The sequence below is a fragment of the Marmota flaviventris genome, chromosome 5, assembly GCF_047511675.1.
Source record: "Marmota flaviventris isolate mMarFla1 chromosome 5, mMarFla1.hap1, whole genome shotgun sequence".
In the NCBI taxonomy this organism is placed as follows: Eukaryota; Metazoa; Chordata; class Mammalia; order Rodentia; family Sciuridae; genus Marmota; species Marmota flaviventris.
Genome location: NC_092502.1, coordinates 78,740,908 through 78,762,502, shown reverse-complemented (window position 1 = coordinate 78,762,502; position 21,595 = coordinate 78,740,908). Strand labels below are relative to the sequence as shown.

The following is a 21,595-nucleotide window of genomic DNA, read 5'->3' as shown; positions in this document are numbered from 1 at the left end:
ATGATCAGAGTAAAATAAATGAAATAGAGACTAGAAAAAACAATAAAAACACTGCAAAAAAATAAGAATTTTTCGAACCTTTAGTTAAATTAAGAAATACAGGAGGAAAACTCAAATATAATCAGAAAGGGAAAAGGAGACATTGCAACTTATACCATAGAATACAAAGAATCATAACAGATTGTTACAAACAAGGATATGACAATAGTTGGATAACCTAGAAGAAATGGATAAATTCTCAGACACATAAAACCTACCAAAAGTAAATCATGGAAGAATCAGAAAATCTCAACAGACCAATAATGAGTAAATAGACTGAATCTGTAATAAAAAACATCTAGTAGTATACTTTATCATCAAAATCCCAGAATCTTTGCTGATAAAGTTAAAGAATAAATACCAATTCTTTTCAAACTCTTCAAAATATTGAATTTAAGGAACTATTTCTAAACTATTTTTATAAATCCAACATAACCCTGATTCCAAAGACACTATAAGAAAAAAAAATTATTTAAGGCCTCAATGAACATAAGTGCAAAAACTCCTCAGTAAAATGAAAGCTGACCAAATTCAATAACATATCAAAAGGATCATTCACCATGATGAAGTGGAATTTATTCTTGGGATGCAAGAATGGGTCATCATAGGCAAATTAATACGTGTGGTACATTACATTAACAGAAGGAAGGAACAGAAAACATGTCATTGTCTAGTTAGATAATGAAAAAAATTGACAAAATTCAATCTCCTTTCATAATAAAAACTCAACAAATTATGCATGTAAACTATGAACTTCAAGAAAAAAAAAGCATACATAAGCACACAACTAGTACTATACTTGGTAAGAAAGGAAGAGTTTTAATTTACAATTCAGGACTTAAATAGGATGCTCACATCCAACACTGATACTAAACATAATATTGGAAGTACTATCTAGGTCAATTAGATTTTATTTTAAAGGCATTCAGAATAAAATTGTCCTTGATTGCTGATAAAATGATCGTTTTGATAGATTAAAAATAAATAAAATATTAAAAACAAATTTAACAATGTGAAAACCTTGTAAAGAGAAACCTATAAAATTTTGATAAAACAAATTGAAGAAGAAAAAAATGGAAAGATATCTATGTTCATAGATTAAAGTTAATATTGTTAAAATACCTGTTAATAATAATAAAATAATAATAAAGTTAATATTGTTAAAATCACTGTTCAAAGTGATCCACAGATTCAATGTAATTTTTATCCAAAACCCAAATTTATTTTTTCATAGAAAAAAATCTTTAAAATTATATGGAAACAACACACACACACACACACACACACACTCACTCACTCACACATTTGAATGGCAAAAAGCAAAAAGAGCAAAACTGGAAGCATCCACTACATGATTTCAAGATATATTGCAATGCTTTGGTGATTAAAATATCATGATATTGGCAAAAAAAATTGACACACTTCTCTCTGGAACAGAATGAAAGAGCCCAGAGATGAGCCAATATAGGAACAGTCAATTGATTTTTCAACATAGATATAAAAAATGCATAATGAATAACAGAAAGTGTTTTAAATTAATGGTGATATTAAAACTGGATATCCATATGCAGAAGAGAAAAATCAGACCTGTATCTCATACCATCTACAAAATTCATATAAAAAATGGATTAAATACTTATACATAATACCTGAATGCTGGAGATTTACCTGAGGCTGTAAAACTAGTATTAGAAATAGAATAAATAAAAACAAAACTGATCAACATTGCTCTTCAATGATTTTGGATTTGATCATCAAAATTCAATCAACAAAAGCAAAAGTTTACAAATGGGATTATATCAAACTAAACTGTATCCACACAGAAAATAATCAGCAATACACAAAGATAATTTGTGCACTGGGAGAAAATATATGAAAGCAATACATCCAGTAAAGTGTTAATATCCAGAATATTTAAGGAGTTCAAAGGACTCAATAGCAAGAAAACAACCTATTAAAACCAAGGAGGGGACCCAAATGACATTTCTCAAAAGAGGACACGCAAATGGCCAACAGTTATTTAAAAAGAAAATGTTCAATATTATATATACATATGTATATATGTGTGTGCAAATATATACATAAACACATATACATGCACACACATGCATACACACATATGCCAAAAACCAGGATAGGAATGTATGTATAAATGTAGCATATTACTATTATATAGTATATATTTACATATTATGCTATATTTTTAATTGCTTTCCATGCACTAAACTAAGCTTGGTTCTAAGTCAATTATTTACAAACATACTAAAGCACTACTATGATTGGATCCATCTAGGAGGATACTGATGCATAGTAATTTCCTGTGTGAAGTTACAATAAATACTCTATAAGCAAATGCAAGAATCATATTCATAAGCAACTGTGTTGGAACTTGGGAAACATCAAATCATTTTGCCTCTCTTAAAAGATCTTAAGGCAGTCTTCCTGTCACTTAGCCTTTCATAGTTTAGAACACTGTCTTAAAAGAAAGTAGCTCTAAAATTCCTTGATTATATTTTAAAAGAACTATTTCATCTTGAAATTCTAAGCCAAACTCTTTCAAACAATTATATGTATGTTCACTAAATTTGTATTGTATGGATACTGAAAATATTCTTACAAAATATCATTAAATTCCTCAATCCAATTCTTAAGTACTACAGTGAAGATTTTGAAAGTCTGGGAATTAAAGATGGGACAGAAAATATTTCCCTTGCATTTGTCTTTCTTCTTCAAACTGTTATTGTTGTTTCAACCTTATCTATTAATAATTGAAAATTGATATTGCTTTGGAATTATTTTGAAATTATATTTTCTAGCAAATAAAATAAAAAGAACCCTAGAGGAATTTTAAGTAATGGGATCTTTCTACAAATGTCTTCTATTTGTAGTATGAGAATATTGTCTACTCCTAGCAAAAGAAATTCAGTCTATCAATATATGGTTCTATTTCATTATACCCTGTTAAATGATCCTAAGCAGGCTAAGTTGTTTAGTCATGGTCCTTTTGTCAAATTAATATCTTCTGAGAAATGTGCAAGTATAAACTTTCTCCTTAGGAAAGTGTGGCAGCTAATTAATTTGGTTCCTGAAAGATTGTTATTATCCACTTCATTCCAAAGCCATCCTGTTGTTGGTAGCTGCTGCTTTTAAATTTTTAGAATTTCCGAAATAAAGACCACTTTTCAAAATTGCTATTGGGCTATAAAGTTATAGTAAGCAGATTAGGTGCTTAATGCAGTTTAGAACTATTATCACTGAGATGCATAGCTTTATTTGTAGATATTTCAGTGAAATTCTAAATTAGACAATTGAATATGAGCACTTACTAATATAAGAAAAATGAGTCCAATGAATTTTACCTGATATTTATATTAACTTTTAGACCCAAATCAAAAAATAGTTATAATGAACCAGACTAAGAAGCCTTTTTTTCCCCCCTTCTTTGGACTTTTTCCCTCTCCTTGCTTTCCTTCCTTTCTCCATCCCTTCCCTTCTACTTGGCTTCCTTCTTTTCCTCCCTCATCCTTCTTCATAGCTGAGGTATGAGATATGATGATGAATTTTCTAGTAAAGAAAATGCTACAAACTGAAACCTTGCTTTCGTGGTTCATTTTTGTCTGACAACTAAGGTAATATGATTATATCTTTATAAACCTAATCATAATCAGATTAAAAATCCCCAAATTGGAAGATTAGAGGAGATACTGAAATAAAATAAAAGTAAAAGATTCTGCTCTTTGGAAGCATTTTTGAGGAAATATAGATTAACCCATTAATTTAGAAACTTCTTTTCATGTGGTTTTCTTTCTGTTCATTCATTCTGTTCTTTCTTACTTTCTCTTTTTTTTTTTTTTTTTTTTTTTTTTTTAGACATGGGAAAGCACAAACACACGTAGTCCCCCACTACCAAAAACTATGCTGCCAGCTTTTACATCTGGGAAAATCACAGGGGTCAGCCTATCTGGAGTGTAATGGATAAACCTAATCCTGGAAAAATCACCTTTGTGACCATGGCATCTCCCCTGCCAGGTAAGTATTCATATGATTCTCTTAAATAGATCTGTGGCTAAATTAAACATGAAATCTAATGAACCTTCTTTCTGTTTCTAGACATATCTACCATTTTTTATTGTTACATTGAACTCCTATAAAATATTAGTTTTTAGTGTTGCAAATTCCCCTGAAGTTGGCAATTTTTATTTTCAGGTTTAGGAAGAGAAAGATTTGAAGGCATGTTTTATTTCAAGAATTTCATGCCTAACTGATTAGTTGAAAGCATTTTAGAAGTTAAAAAATGGGGATGGTTTCAATACGTTATAGTTTTCTATTAGAAAAAGTTGAATACAGTTTTTCCACAAATATTCTTATGACTATCTTTAAGGGAAGGAGAGATCTTGAATTCAAATAAATAGAAATACAGCTTAGAAGGCTGAGGCAAGAGAATCATGATTTCAAGGTCAGCTTCAGCAACTTAGTGAAGTCCTAAAAAACTCAGAAAGACCCTATCAAAACAGTGCTGGGGATATGGCTGAAAGGTTAAGTGTCCCTGGGTCCAATCTCCTAATCCGTTACCATATGAATATTTCCTTTAATTCTTGTTCTTCTTTTCCTTAATTCTATGGAGGAAAAAAGGGGCACCCTACAAGATTTAGTACAAAACATTTATTTCTCACAAAGGAGAGAAATTACCATACATAATTATTTTAAAGTGGATTTAACATCTTTTAGAATAATTGGTCAATGTATTTATTTTTGTTAACAAAAGTATTCTTTGATGGATCATATATGAAATTTATTTTTAAAACCCCTGACTCAACTACAACCTGGCATTTATTATCAGCTAAATATATGAAGAATTTGATAGAAGCTGCATGTGGTTTTTGGATCCTGGAAAAGCGCTATTTTTCTCAATCATCAAATACTTTGGTTTTTCATAAACAAAGAATATATTCCAAGAGAATGGGTAAATGATAGTATTTTAGTTACATACTACTGGAGTATATTTGAAATAGTTGTTTCACAAATTAAACCAATCATTAATGCAATATTTCTCAAACTCTTGGCACCTGCAGACCACTGAAGAGAAATTTGGAACACACATGTACTATAATACTTAAGTAAATTAAGAAAAATTGATTAACTGCAATAAATACAAGACATTATGAAATTGTTAATAATTTCAGGTGATTTAGGAATGATACTACACTTATACTAATCTATGCTTCTCTAATTTAATGATAAATGCCTATAATTGTAGAGCAGTTTAAATATCCAGTTCCTTGTCTTACAAAATTGTAACTCATATGTCATGTCTCTCACTAGAAGTGGATACACATATTTCAATGACTCTCAAAGAGTTGTGTATACTGGAGTCAAATGTGAAGTGAGGAATTGTGGTATTATTTCTCCTTTACAGAAATTTTAGTACTTTATCAGAGAGGATGCTGTCAAAGGCTTGTCTTAAAGTTTTGGCCTGCTGACCTGGATCAACAGTGGGTATCTAATAAATAAGAAACAAAGGTGGGGGTTGGGGGTTGGGGAAGGAGAAAGAAAAAGAAACAATTCCTATTCTTTTTGATCAAACTTACTCTGTATTACAATTTCTATGGAAATGAATTCATTTATGTATTTATACAATGTGTACATATTAGTATGTCCAATTTTCTGGTGGCTTCTGTAGAGTCAGTTTCAGACTGCCTGGCCAGTTAGACTTTAATACTTATTTTTGTTAAGGTGCAATCATATTTAGTCCCATTCTTAAAAAATACCATGTATTTGCTATTGGATGGCTAATTTAGATCTCTAACTCCAGCCTCATCCTTGAGTTCCTGGCTAACATGCCTGCCTGCACAGTCACCAATGCACTTTATGTGTCTGCTAGGCACCACAAACTTAACACTTCAAGACAGCACTTTCGAACCTCCCCAAGACTTGTCTTTGTTCCCTCCTCCAGCAATTGTATAATAATTCAGTTGATTGCTCAAGAAAAATATTTATAATCATTCTTCTTGCTTCTCATTCTCTTATATCACACACCTAATGCATTAAAATGTCTCTGTATTTAACTATCAAAATATCTGCTTAATTTATTCACATTTTTACCTTCATTTTTCCACCCTAGGTCATATCTGTTTCTCTGAGTCATTGCATTATTCCTAATTTGTCTTGCTGCTTTTGTTTTTGTGTTCCTAAAATCTTTTTATCTGTAAATAGTCTAAGAGATTGCCTTAAAATATAAATCCATAACTTAGTGTTGCCTATTCACAATTATCCAGTGTGTCACACTGCCCTTAGTTTAAAATCTGGAATTCTTCCCTAGCTTTAAGAAACTTTCCCTCATTTTGTACCATCCTCTTTGCATCCCCTGCTCTTTCCAAACTCTCACCATGATGCTTTTTACCTTGGTTTACTGACTGGCAATTCATTTTTCCAGCCAAGAATGTCTCCCAATCAGGACCTTTATCTAGCTATTCTTATTGCTGAGATGTTCTTCTTCCAAATGCAGATGTCTTTGTCTTCTCCCTTTATTGCCATCCTTCTCAAATTTTGCTTCAACAGAGAAGCCACCAAGAAATAAAAGAGCACTGCACTTTTCCCTATGTTTTTTTTTTTTTCTTTTCTCTCTAATATATATATATACCAGGGATCGAACCCAAGGGCACTTAACTACTGAGTCACTGAGCCACATCCCAAGCCCTTTGTGTGTGTGTGTGTGTGTGTGTGTGTGTGTGTGTGAGAGAGAGAGAGAGAGAGAGAGAGAGAGAGAGATAGAGACTCTCACTGAATTGCTTAGGGTCTTGCTAAATTGCTGAAGCTGGCTTTGAATTGTGGTCCTTCTGCCTCAGCCTCTAGAGCCACTGGGATTAAAGGCATATGCCACCAAGCCCAGCCTCTGAAACATATATTCTACCTTACAATTCATTTTGTATATATGAATGTGTGTTGTACTATAAGGTTTTCCCTTTCAGACTGTAAAATCTATTCAACTGAGGAATTTTTCTGTTTGCTTACCATATGTTCTTTGTACTTGGAGTGTGGCACCTATCTGGCATATAATATATACTAACTCGGTAGAAAAACAAATAGTTTAAGCAGAAAATTTACTTTGTAACTATAGTTATTTAAATGGAGAATGCTGTTTGTGGTAGCAGGATATCTATGAGAACAGAATAGGACATTACTTCAGTGATTCAAACAAGAAAATTCCATAGCTTGAACTATAAAGAAGTAAATGGAGCTTAAGAAAAATAAATGAACAGCAAAAAACAAAAACAAAAAAGATGTGAGAACTTTGAATATCCAAATAAAAAATTCAAGTGAATATGAGATAAATAGTTCAAGATAAAAAATAACTTCTGGATTGGAGACATTCTTTAGTAATTTATATACAAGTAGCAGCCGAGGCTGTAAACTCAGACACAAAAACTTAGGGAGATTATGGAGGGTAAGAGAATCTTGATGAGTTTATATATATAAAATAGCGTAGAGACTGGTGAGCTTGCCAACAATAAAGGCAGGACACAGCAGAATTTAAAAGAGACAAGGATAAAGGCTTATCATTGAAACCAAATTTTAATACAGCAATTTTCAGAAAGATGTAGTAAATTTTCAACCAGCCTCAGTCCCAGGCCACTACAGATGCCAAATAGAGAGCAACACAGAAATGTGGAAAACAACCTCTAGTCCTTTCTCTCTGTAAGAAACAAGAAGCCCAAGAAGAACCAGAAAGAAGAGAAGGTCAATCTAGCACAAGCAGTGAGTGCCCATCCCTGTTCACAGTTCCAACTACCTCAGCAGAGATAATGTTTTATTTTTCACTTAGAATTTTTGTTGTTGTAGTTGCTAATTGTTCATATGTGTATAAATATATGTATGTAGATATATATATATATATATATATATATATATATATATATATATCTACATACATATATATGAAAAATATGTGAACATATGCATGTACATATATGCACATATTTTCTTCTTGTTTGCTTTTTATCATTATTACTTTTTACTAGACTTTTAATATTTTGCTTTGTTTTTTGAGAATTAATGTGCTTTTTTGTTACTCTTTCTCTTCTTCTCTCCCCCTTTTATTCTTGCTTTATGGCTTTTATTTTCTAGCCCTCTTTTTTTTTTTTTTTCTTTTTTTAACCTCTCTCTTCTTCTTTATCTCTTTTTTACATTTTTAAAATTTGAGACTTTCTTTTGTCTTTTGTCACATTTTCTTCTTTTTAATTAAACTGTACTTTTGTAATCTATTAAAATTACCTAGTTTATGAAATTTCTGTCCCCACCATCCATACTATTGTAGTTATTAGTATCTTAGATGTTATAATCAACATCTGGTTTATACTTTAATGCATATCTATTTAATTGCTCTTTGTTATTATTGCTGTCATAAATATTGTTATTATTAATGCTAAATTATTATTATTATTATTATTACTAATTCTAGTTTTGTGATTTTAAGTGTTGTGGATGTCATAGTTGACACCTGGCATTTACATTAATGTATATCATTCACTGCTGTTGTTATTATTATTTCCCTCTTTTTTGTGAATTGTTAGAAATCTAGTGTGACCCTTCAAGTTCATTGGGAAGATGTTCTGCAGCTGAAAACCCCAGCCCAACATACCTTACTCTATACACAACCTAACCCTGCTAAAACCTTAGCATAAAGAAAGGAAGAGGAAGTCCCGTCATCAATGACCAGATCCCAAATAAAGAACCTAATGATGCATCTTATGGTCTTGGAAGAACAAGCCTTTCCCAAAAACTGTAGAAGGAAAGAAATAATGAATATCAGAGTTGAAACTGATACATTAGAAAATTTTTTAAAAAAATCAAAGATTAATGAAACAAATTTTATTCTTTGAGAACAAAAACAAGAATGACTTTGAAAGTCATTCCAAGGAATTGGAAAATCCAGAAAAAATGGGTAGATTTCTAGATACTTATGAACTACCAAAATTGAACCAAGAGGATATAGAAAACACAAACGGATAAATACCAAGCAATGAGACTAAAGCAGTAATAATGTGTCCTCAAAAAAAAAAAATAAATAAATAAATAAATAAAAATAAAAATAAAAAAATCCAGGACCAGATGGATTCACAGATGAATTCTACCATACCTTTACAGAGAGCTAATTCCAAGCTCCTAAAATTATTCCATAAAATAGAAAGGATAGAAACGGTCTCAAATTCAATCTATGAAACCAGTTTCATCCTGATACCCAAACTAGATAAGGAGATTTCCAGGAAAGAAAACTACAGACCAATATCCTCAATGAGCATAGATGCAAAAAATTTTTAATAAAATATTAACAAATCAAAACCAGCAATATATTAAGGAGACTGTACATCAGGATCATGTTGGTTTCATTGCAGGGATGCAAAGATAGTTCAACTTACAAAAATCAATATTTGTAATGCACTATATAAATAGGATGCAGGAAAAATATTACATGGTCATCTCAATAGATTTTAAAAAGCATTTGAAAAAAATCATTTACATTTATTTTAATAATATATATCAGTTTTGAAATATATTAAAAATAAATTCTAATAAAATAAAACAAAATACTTAAAAATAAACCTAAGAAAGAAATAAAAAACTTCCACAAGCAAAATTATAGAATGCTGAAAAAGTAAATCAAAACACCAGAATGGCATTGGGGTTGTGGCTCAGTGGTAGAGCACTTGCCCAGCATGGGTGAGACACTGGATTTGATCCTCAGTACCACATAAAAATTAACACATAAAATAAAGGTATTCTGTCCATCTACAACTACAAAAAATTAAAAAAATAAATATAAATAAATAAATATATACATACATCATAAGATGGAAAGTCTCCGATGTACATGAACAGACAAAATCAATCAATGTTTATAGCAGCACAATTCACAATAGCTAAACTGTGGAACCGACCTAGATGCCCTTCAGTAGATGAATGCATAAAAAAAGTGGCATATATATATATATATATATATATATATATATACACACAATGGAATATTACTCAGCAATAAAAGAGAATAAAATCATGGTATTTGCAGGTAAATGGATGGCATTGGAGAAGATAATGCTAAGTGAAGTTAGCCAATCCCACAAGAACAAATACCAATGTTTTCTCTGATATAAGGAGGCTGATTCATAGTGGGGTAGGGAGGCAGAGCATGGGAGGAATAGAAGAACTCTAGATAGGGCAGAGGGGTGGGAGGGAAGTGGAGGGGGCAGGGGTTAGAAATGATGGTGGCATGTGATGGACATCATTATCCAAAGTACATGTATGAAGACACAAATTGATGTGAATATATTTTGTAGACAACCAGAGAGATGAAAAAATAGTACTCTATATGTGTAATATGAATTTTAATGCATTCCACTATCATATATTAAAAAATCAATTAAAAAATTTTAAAAAGGAAAATGCAAGCCTACAACTTATATGGAACAACAAAAGATCCAATATAGCCAAAGCAATTGGCAAAAAAAAAAAAAAAAAAAAAAAAAAAAAAAAATCCAAAAAACTGGAATTATCACAATATCCAAATTCAAATTGTACTACAGAACTACAGTAATGGAAAAAGCTTAGTATTGGCACAAAAATAGACATGTAGACCAATGAAACAGAATGGAGGACACAGAAACAAATCCCACAGCTACCTTTATCTGATTCTTAACAAAGGTGCCACAAATTTATTTTGAGGAAAGGATGGCCTCATTACCAAGTACTGGGAAAACCTGGTATCTAGTTTGAAAGATTAAAACTATATCTCCATCTCTCACCCTACACAAAAGTCAATTCAAAATGCATCAAATACCTAGGAATAAGACTAGAAATTTTTTAGCTACAGTGGAAGAATTTCAACATACAGGTATTGTTACCAACTTTCTCAGTAGGACTCCTATTGCTCAGGGAAATAAAACCAAGAGTTAATAAATAGGAAGCCACCAAACTAGAAACTTCTGTATTGGAAAACAAACAAACAAACAACAACTAAACAGCTCAAAGAGAGACCATACAAAATGGGAGAAAAAAAAAATTCAGGATACTCTTTTGATAGAGGTTTAATATGCAGAATACGAAAAGAACTCACAAAAAAAAAAAAAAAAACTCACTACAAACAAAACAAGTAACCTGTTCAACTAATGGGCAAATGAACTTAACCAACACTTCGCAAAGAAGTACAAATGGCCAAAAATTACAAAACTACATTGAAATTTTATTTCACTCCAGTTAGAATGGCAATCATCAAAAATACAAATAGCAATAAATGATAATGAGTACACAGGAAAAGGGGAACTAACATACAGTACTGGTAGAACTATAAATTAGTACAGTTACTATGAAAATCAGTATGATGTTTCCTCAAAATACAGGAATGGAACCACCATATGATCCACCTATACCATTCCTTGGTGTTTACCCCCAGAGAATTATAGTCATCATATCATAGCAACACATACATATCTATGTTTATAATTCCACAATTACAGTTTATGGAACCAGCCTAGTGTCTATCAGCAGAGAAATGGATTTTTTAAAAAAAAACAAAGCCTGTGGCATACATGCATAATGTCATTTTCAGTCATGAGGAAGAACAAAATTACATAATTTGCAGGAAAATGGATGATACTGGAGAGCATCATGTTAAATGAAATAAACCAGAATAAGTCAAGGCTCACACATTTTTCTCATAAGTGGAAGCTAGAGAACAAAACAGGTAAAAAGACACCTCATGGACATATAAGGTAGTCCAGTAAGGTAACAAAAAGTGATGAGGGAGAAGGAGAAGAAGAGAGAATAAGGAAAGATAGTAAGGATTCAAACTGATCAAATTGTGTGCATGTCCAATATGCCACAATGAAACCTATTATTCAGTATAATTGTTGTGCACAAAAAATGTAGTGAATAGAAGTGGTGAATAATGAGATCTTTATTTTCAAAATGGTAGGTGATTTGATCCCTTCAAAGGAGAAAAATGTGTAAATTAAAAATTACTTTGAAGTTTTAAAATCTGATAAGGTAGGAACAAGCTATTAAGTGAAAAGTGTTCCAAATGGGAAGAGAAATATCACTTAAGCATGTAAAAATATGAACAGATAAAAAAATATGAGTATTTTCAAATGTTTGAAAAGTAAAGAAGAGAAGTTAAATAATATAATAACTGGAAAATCCCAGTAGGAATGCATGAAGAAGTTATTTTATCAAGAAATATATGAAAAAGCTGCTCAAAAGCTCTATTCATAAAGGAAATACAAATTAAAGTCACACAGAGATAGCACTACAGCTGTTATTGCTATTACCAAATAGATAAAGCTTAGTAAGTATTGGTCTGGATGTGGAAAGAAGGAAAATTTGGGCAGAAGAGGAGCAGTGGCCTGCTGAGAGACAGAGCCGCCCCCTCCCCCTGCCCCAGCAAGGTAGACGGAACTGTGACCACCCACAGAGCAGGCCCAGCGGCCTGCTGAGGGGCAGAGCCGCCCCCCACCCCCCGCGCTTGCCAGGTAGGAGGAACTGTGACCACCGACAGAAAAGGCCCAGTGGCCAGCGGAGGGGCAGAGCTTCCAATCACTCCTGCAAGGTAGGCGGGCCTGCGACCCACCGGCAGAAGAGGAGCAATGGCCTGCTGAGAGGCAGAGCCGCCCCCTCCCCCCGTGCCTGCAAGGTAGACGGAATTGTGACCACCAACAGAACAGGCCAGACCTGCAACCGACAGACAGAACAGGCCCAGTGGCCTGAGGAAGGGTAGAGCCGCCCCCCCCCCCCCCCGCGCCTGCAAGGTAGGCAGACCTGCGACCCACTGGCAGAACAACCCCAGAGGCCTGCAGAGGGGCAGTGCCGCTGCCTGCGCCTGCAAAGTAGGCAGAACTGCGACCACCGACAGAACAAGCCTAGCGGCCCGCAGAGGGACAGAGCCGCCGCCCACGCCTGCAAGGTAGGTGGACCTGCTATCGACTGGCAGAGCAGGCCCAGTGGCCTGCCGGCGTGGTAGGCACATTGCCCCAATTGGAGGAGGGGCAGAGCCGCCGCCCGCGCCTGCGAGGGAGACTTTGCAACTATATAAGACCAATATAAATATATAGGGGGAAAATTCAATAGCACAACAGTTTCACCAAGTAGAAAGGAACGCGAACAGTATGAAGAGACAAGGAAAGAAAGGTCCACAAGCATTGCAGGTCAACTCAACGTTAGAAGAGGTAATAGCTGCAGCAGATGGAATGTCAGATAAAGAATTCAGGATATACATGCTTCAGATGATCTGGAGTCTCAAGGAAGACATCAGACAGCAAAATCAGACAATGAAAGATCACTTCAACAATGAATTACATAAACAAATCCAAGAAGCAAAAGATCAACTATATAGGGAGATAGAGGTTATAAAAAACAAACAAACAGAAATCCTAGAAATGCAGGAAGCAATAAACCAACTTAAAAACTCAATGGAGAATACTACCAGCAGAGTAGAACACTTAGAAGATAGAACATCAGACAATGAAGATAAAGTATTTCAACTTGAAAAGAACATAGACAGCTCAGCAAGACTGTTAAGAAACCATGAGCAGAACATCCAAGAAATATGGGATAACATCAAGAGACCAAATTTAAGAGTCATTGGGATACAGGAAGGGACAGAGTTTCAAACCAAAGGAATGAGCAATCTATTCAATAAAATAATACGAGAAAACTTCCCAGACTTGAAGAATGAGACAGAATCCCAAATCCTAGAAGCCTACAGGACGCCGAATGTGCAAAATCATAAGAGACCCACACCTAGACACATTATAATGAAGATGCCCAACATACAGAATAAGGAGAGAATTTTAAAAGCTACAAGAGAAAGGAAGCAGATCACATTTAGGGGTAAGCCAATCAGGATAACAGCTGATCTTTCAACACAGACTCTGAAAGCTAGAAGATACTGGAATAACATATTTCAAACACTGAAAGAAAATGGGTTCCAACCAAGAATTGTGTTTCCAGCAAAATTAAGCTTCAGGATGGAAGATGAAATTAAAACCTTCCACGATAAACAAAAGTTAAAAGAATTTGCAGCTAGAAAACCATCTCTTCAAAACATCCTCGCCAAAACATTACAGGAAGAGGAAATGGAAAATAACAATGAAAACCAACAGTGGGAGGTAGGACAGTAAAGGGGGGAAAAATAATCAAAGAGGAAAACAAACCATGTTTAGTAACATAAATAAACAAATATGGCTGGAAGAACAACCCATATCTCAATAATAACCCTAAATGTTAATGGCTTAAACTCACCAATCAAGAGACACAGGCTAGTAGAATGGATCACAAAACAAGACCCAACAATATGCTGCCTACAGGAGACGCATTTGATAGGAAAAGACATACATAGGCTGAAGGTGAAAGGTTGGGAAAACTCATATCACTCATATGGACTTCGGAAACAAGCAGGAGTGTCCATACTCATATCAAATAAAATAGATTTCAAGCCAAAGTTAATCAAAAGGGATAAAGAGGGACACTACATACTGCTTAAGGGAACCATACACCAACAAGACATAACAATCATAAATATAGATGCCCCAAACAATGGTGCAGCTATGTTCATCAAACAAACTCTTCTCAAGTTCAAGAGTCTAATAAACCACCATACAATAATCATGGGAGACTTCAACACACCTCTCTCGCCACTGGACAGATCTTCCAAACAAAAGTTGAATAAGGAAACTATAGAACTCAATAACACAATTAATAACCTAGACTTAATTGACATATATAGAATATACCACCCAACATCAAGCAGTTACACTTTTTTCTCAGCAGCACATGGATCCTTCTCAAAAATAGATCATATATTATGTCACAGGGCAACTCTTAGACAATATAAAGGAGTAGAGATAATACCATGCATCCTATCTGATCATAATGGAATGGAACTGAAAATCAACGATAAAAGAAGGAAGGAAAAAGAATACATCACTTGGAGAATGAACAATAGGTTACTGAATGATCAATGGGTTATAGAAGACATCAAGGAGGAATTTAAAAAATTCTTAGAGATTAATGAAAACACAGACACAACATATCGGAATCTATGGGACACATTGAAAGCAGTTCTAAGAGGAAAATTCATTGCTTGGAGTTCATTCCTTAAAAAAAGAAAAAACCAACAAATAAATGATCTCATACTTCATCTCAAAATCCTAGAAAAAGAAGAGCAAAACAACAGCAAAAGAAGTAGAAGGCAAGAAATAATTAAAATCAGAGCTGAAATTAATGAAATCGAAACAAAAGAAACAATTGAAAAAATTGACAAAACTAAAAGTTGGTTCTTTGAAAAAATAAACAAAATCGACAGACCCTTAGCCATGCTAGTGAAGAGAAGAAGAGAGAGAACTCAAATTACTAGCATACGGGATAAAAAAGGCAATATCACAACAGACACTTCAGATATACAGAACATAATCAAAAATTATTTTGAATCCTTACACTCCAATAAATTAGAAGATAGTGAAGGCATCAATAAATTTCTTAAGTCATATGATCTGCCCAGATTGAGTCAGGAGGATATAGAAAACCTAAACAGACCAATATCAATTGAGGAAATAGAAGAAACCATCAAAAGACTACCAACTAAGAAAAGCCCAGGACTGGATGGGTATACAGCAGAGTTTTACAAAACTTTTAAAGAGGAACTAATACCAATACTTTTCAAGCTACTTCAGGAAATAGAAAAAGAGGGAGAACTTCCAAATTCATTCTACGAGGCCAACATCACCCTGATACCTAAACCAGACAAAGACACTTCAAAGAAAGAAAACTACAGACCAATATCTCTAATGAACCTAGATGCAAAAATCCTCAATAAAATTCTGGCGAATCGGATACAAAAACAGATCAAAAAAATTGTGCACCATGATCAAGTAGGATTCATCCCTGGGATGCAAGGCTGGTTCAATATACGGAAATCAATAAATGTTATTCACCACATCGATAGACTTAAAAATAAGAACCATATGATCATCTCGATAGATGCGGAAAAAGCATTCGACAAAGAACAGCATCCCTTTATGTTCAAAACTCTAGAAAAACTAGGGATAACAGGAACATACCTCAATATTGTAAAAGCAATCTATACTAAGCCTCAGGCTAGCATCATTCTGAATGGAGAAAAATTGAAGGCATTCCCTCTAAAATCTGGAACAAGACAGGGATGCCCTCGCTCACCACTTCTGTTCAACATAGTTCTCGAAACACTGGCCAGAGCAATTAGACAGACGAAAGAAATTAAAGGCATAAAAATAGGAAAAGAAGAACTTAAATTATCACTATTTGCAGATGACATGATTCTATACCTAGCAGACCCAAAAGGGTCTACAAAGAAACTATTAGAGCTAATAAATGAATTCAGCAAAGTGGCAGGATATAAAATTAACACGCATAAATCAAAGGCATTCCTGTATATCAGCGACAAATCCTCTGCAATGGAAATGAGGACAACCACTCCATTCACAATATCTTCAAAAAAAAAAATAAAATACTTGGGAATCAACCTAACAAAAGAGGTGAAAGACTTATACAATGAAAACTACAGAACCCTAAAGAGAGAAATAGAAGAAGATCTTAGAAGATGGAAAAATATACCCTGTTCATGGATAGGCAGAACTAACATCATCAAAATGGCGATATTACCAAAAGTTCTCTATAGGTTTAATGCAATGCCAATCAAAATCCCAACGGCATTTCTTGTAGAAATAGAGAAAGCAATCATGAAATTCATATGGAAAAATAAACGACCCAGAATAGCAAAAACAATGCTAAGCAGGAAGTGTGAATCAGGTGGTATAGCGATACCAGACTTCAAACTATACTACAGAGCAATAGTAACAAAAACAGCATGGTACTGGTACCAAAACAGGCGGGTGGACCAATGGTACAGAATAGAGGACACAGAAACCAATCCACAAAACTACAACTATCTTATATTTGATAAAGGGGCTAAAAGCATGCAATGGAGGAAGGATAGCATCTTCAACAAATGGTGCTGGGAAAACTGGAAATCCATATGCAACAAAATGAAACTGAATCCCTTTCTCTCGCCATGCACAAAAGTGAATTCAAAATGGATCAAGGAGCTTGATATCAAATCAGAGACACGCCATCTGATAGAAGAAAAAGTTGGCTACGATCTACATACTGTGGGGTCGGGCTCCAAATTCCTCAATAGGACACCCATAGCACAAAAGTTAATAACTAGAATCAACAAATGGGACTTACTCAAACTAAAAAGTTATTTCTCAGCAAAAGAAACAATAAGAGAGGTAAATAGAGAGCCTACATCCTGGGAACAAATCTTTACTCCTCACACTTCAGATAGAGCCCTAATATCCAGAGTATACAAAGAACTCCAAAAATTAGACAATAAGAGAACAAACAACCCAATCAACAAATGGGCCAAGGACCTGAACAGACACTTCTCAGAGGAGGACATACAATCAATCAACAAGTATATGAAAAAATGCTCACCATCTCTAGCAGTCAGAGAAATGCAAATCAAAACCACCCTAAGATACCATCTCACTCCAGTTAGATTGGCAGCCATTATGAAGTCAAACAACAACAAGTGCTGGCGAGGATGTGGGGAAAAGGGTACACTTGTACATTGCTGGTGGGACTGCAAATTGGTGCAGCCAATTTGGAAAGCAGTATGGAGATTTCTTGGAAAGCTGGGAATGGAGCCACCATTTGACCCAGCTATTCCCCTTCTCGGTCTATTCCCTAAAGACCTAAAAAGAGCATGCTACAGGGACACTGCTACACCGATGTTCATAGCAGCACAATTCACAATAGCAAGACTGTGGAACCAACCTAGATGCCCTTCAATAGATGAATGGATAAAAAAATGTGGCATTTATACACAATGGAGTATTACTCTGCATTAAAAAATGACAAAATCATAGAATTTACAGGGAAATGGATGGCATTAGAGCAGATTATGCTAAGTGAAGCTAGCCAATCCCTAAAAAATAAATGCCAAATGTCTTCTTTGATGTAAGGAGAGTAACTAAGAACAGAGTAGGGTCGAAGAGCATGAGAAGAAGATTAACATTAAACAGGGATGAGAGGTGGGAGGGAAAGGGAGAGAACAGGGAAATTGCATGGAAATGGAAGGAGACCCTCAGAGTTATACAAAAGTACATACAAGAGGAAGTGAGGGGAAAGGGAAAAATAATACAAGGGGGACAAATGAATGTCAGTAGAGGGGGCAGAGAGAGAAGAGGGGAGGGGAGGGGAGGGGAGGGGGGATAGTAGAGGATAGGAAAGGCAGCAGAACACAACAGACACTAGTATGACAATATGTAAATCAATGGATGTGTAACTGATGTGATTCTGCAATCTGTATATGGGGTATAAATGGGAGCTCATAACCCACTTGAATCAAAGTGTGAAATATGATATATCAAGAACTATGTAATGTTTTGAATAGCCAACAATAAAAAATTAAAAAAAATAAAATAAAATCGTTACAAAGAAAAAAAAAAGAAAGAAAATGTGGAAAAATTGTTTCTGTACGAATACTGTGCATGAAGCCAAATTTATGTAGGACAGAAACAAGTATTAGATGAAGAAATGAGCAGAGTGAACATAGCACATCTTTGGAGAATTCTAATAATAAATTGGTAAAGAAATAATTGATACTGTAATAACTATCAGACAACATGAGGTGGTGGAAGTTTAATGATTTTTTTTGTCATTCTGCTCAGATGTTCTATTCCTGACATTTAATACATTCTCTGTTTTTAAGATATCATTAAAATATTCCAGAGATGTAAATTAACAAAACTACATCAATACACTCTTACCAAAGTTCTTCCAATCAGATTTCCACTGGTAATTTCAACATCATACATCCCAAGATGAAATAATCATGGTCATCTTCAAAAGCTGCCTATCTTATATATTTCCTACCTTAATTAAGAGAACTCCTATCCATTGCGTCACTGACACTAGAAACCAGGAGCCATAACTGCAGCTCCCCTCCTCATGGACTCAGCACTTTCTCCACATTGGTTCATTTAATCCTCCAAACAACCTGATGAGTCAGGTCTTAATGTTATTTAATGTAAAACCCAACTATGAAGGTGTTGAAATTTTTCCAAGCTTATAAACCAATTTACTAATAGACGGTGCTTGCCTTCTGTTAGTGTTGCTTGGTCCTCTCCAAAAATGACTGCAAGCAAAACTAGATCCTAACATACCACCACTTCCATGCCACTTTCCTTCTTTCTTTTGGAAATTTAAATAAAACTGGTTTTATTTCATATAAGATATCTACAGATAGTCAGAGGATGATACTGGATCAGCAGTCCAACATGATGAGCACTGGTATCTCTTTGGTTCCCATGATCTTTCCTTTATCGCGTTTGAAAGGACCACTCCAGTTTCTTCCATAACTTCACTATTTATTTCAAAAATAGGGGAAAAGATGGCTTAGCCACTTTTATCACTTCTATTGGGAAGCAAGTATTTCCCAGAAACCCTGCAAATGTGTCCCAAGGGTATCTGTAGCTGCAACACAGGCTGTGAAGGTGAGCAGTTAAGTTTTCCCAACTTCTTTATTGATGGCAGGTAAAGGAAAAGGGGGTGTTGTGAATGGCTGACAAGTTGTGCCACCAACATTATATAAGTAATTTCTTTATTTTTACTCATTTATTTATTCCCATCCGTGTTTAGTCATCTTTATATTTAAGATCTGTCCGCACGGGTAATTTTTATGTCAAGAAATTTCTGTTGATAACTTAAAGATTAAAAATTGAAACTCAGTTCTTTAAATCATTACATTTTTATCAACTACACTTCTTTTTCTTGCTTTATTTTTACCCTAATATTCAAGAATAGAACTAAAATAAAATTAATCTTTCTTTTCTTAAAACTGATTAGTTAATTATTTTGTGGTACTGGGGATTGAAAACAGGCAAGTGCTCCAACACAGAGCTACACTCCTAACCTTTTTTTTAGTTTTTAGCCTGGAACTTGTGATCCTCCTACCTCAGCTTCCTGAGTCACTGGGAATACAAGTGTGTGCCACTATACTTAAAACTACTTCATCTCTCAAGAAAGAGTGGGAAAAAACAAAAAGTTAACAGTGACAAAATACTTTCAACCACTTTTCTCCTTAGTTACTGTCCTTCTAACACCAAAAAAACATCTGGAAAACATCCCCATATCCTTTGGTTTTTAAGAACTGATACATATGACCAAAATCCATGTGGTTTCCTCTGGCTCCATTAACACTGAACACTTTTTCTTCAAAAATGGAAAATCTCCTTTGTCTTTCCATTTCATCATCTGTACCATCAAAAGGAATGCCTTCTTGATGGCAAATTAAGATTCTCTTCCAGTTTAATTTTCTGAGTCTGGACCAGAATTCTTCACAGGCATTTTGTGGACCTTCCACATAAACAACACCCAGTTTTCCAGGCATGCTAAACCCAGACAGGGAAAGCTCCTTGGCCCACTCTAGACTATTCTTTCTTTTGCATTTGTTATAGATGTTATGGCTATAGATGCAAAGTCTTATAAGAATGGGATCAACTAGCTGGACTATACTTTCTGTGGTGGGAGAAGATGGGGCATCTCTGCTGACAGCCTGTTCTCTAACTCATTCTGTGGCATTCAATATACAGACATCTCCTCCACAATTCTCCTGCAGGAAAATCTGCGGTCAGATCTGTGTTCAGCTGGGTCTGCTGGGTTCTACTTAATAATACTTATCTGGCAGTAATTTCAGGCAGAAACTTCAGGGTACTTAAAGGGAAGAATGCAGGCCAGAGAAAATATTTCCATTGATTTCTCAGACATGTCTAGGTTCATGTTGATGGTATAGTAAACTTTTGAAGATCGTCCCTCCATAGACTTCTTCTTCTTTTTTTTTTTTTTTAAAGAGAGAGAGAGAGAGATTTTTTTTTTTTTTTTTAGTTTTTGGCGGATACAACATCTTTGTTTGTATGTGGTGCTGAGGATCGAACCCGGGTCGCATGCATGCCAGGCGAGCCGCTACCGCTTGAGCCACATCCCCAGCCCCCCTCCATAGACTTCTTTTCAATACGATCTTTCAGTTCTGCTAAAGCCAGTTGGTCATTCACTATGAACTCATTCTCCTCAGGATACATACTGGCCAGCAGGTCTAACTAAGAGAGCTGGGCCTCTGCTTGCTCTATCACAATCATTTTTGAACATCTGTAAGTTTCTTCTTAAAAAGATTTTCTTTTGTAAAATCAACCATCATTATTTAAATCAGTGGTGTCCTCACATCATTCTTGTCCATCTTTGGTAAAAGTTTATCAAGCAGCTATTATACGTAAAGCTTCGACCTTCATGTCTTCCTGGTGCTACTTAGTCTGAGGATCAGGGTACACATCTAGAGCCCTGGCTCCATCACTGCTGTAAGCCCCGATTTCCTGGCTACAGGGTTACCTCAGATCCCCTCAGGAGACAAAGTCCCCGGGCAGGGCGACTCCAAGCTTCAGCTGGTCCTGCGGAGCGAGCGGCTTGGGGGAAATGG

At 34.8% G+C, this 21,595-nt stretch overlaps 1 non-coding gene and 1 pseudogene across 1 annotated transcript; both read right to left on the bottom strand.

Annotated features, from left to right (window-relative positions):
- Nucleotides 1-3,910: 3,910 nt before the first annotated feature.
- Nucleotides 3,911-4,076, bottom strand: LOC114086671 (U1 spliceosomal RNA). The gene has a single exon (XR_003581671.1). It is a non-coding gene; the product is annotated as a U1 spliceosomal RNA (small nuclear RNA).
- A 16,145-nt stretch (nt 4,077-20,221) lies between these two features.
- LOC114086437 (RWD domain-containing protein 2B pseudogene) lies at nt 20,222-21,260 on the bottom strand (annotated as a pseudogene).
- Between the last annotated feature and the right edge of the window lie 335 nt (nt 21,261-21,595).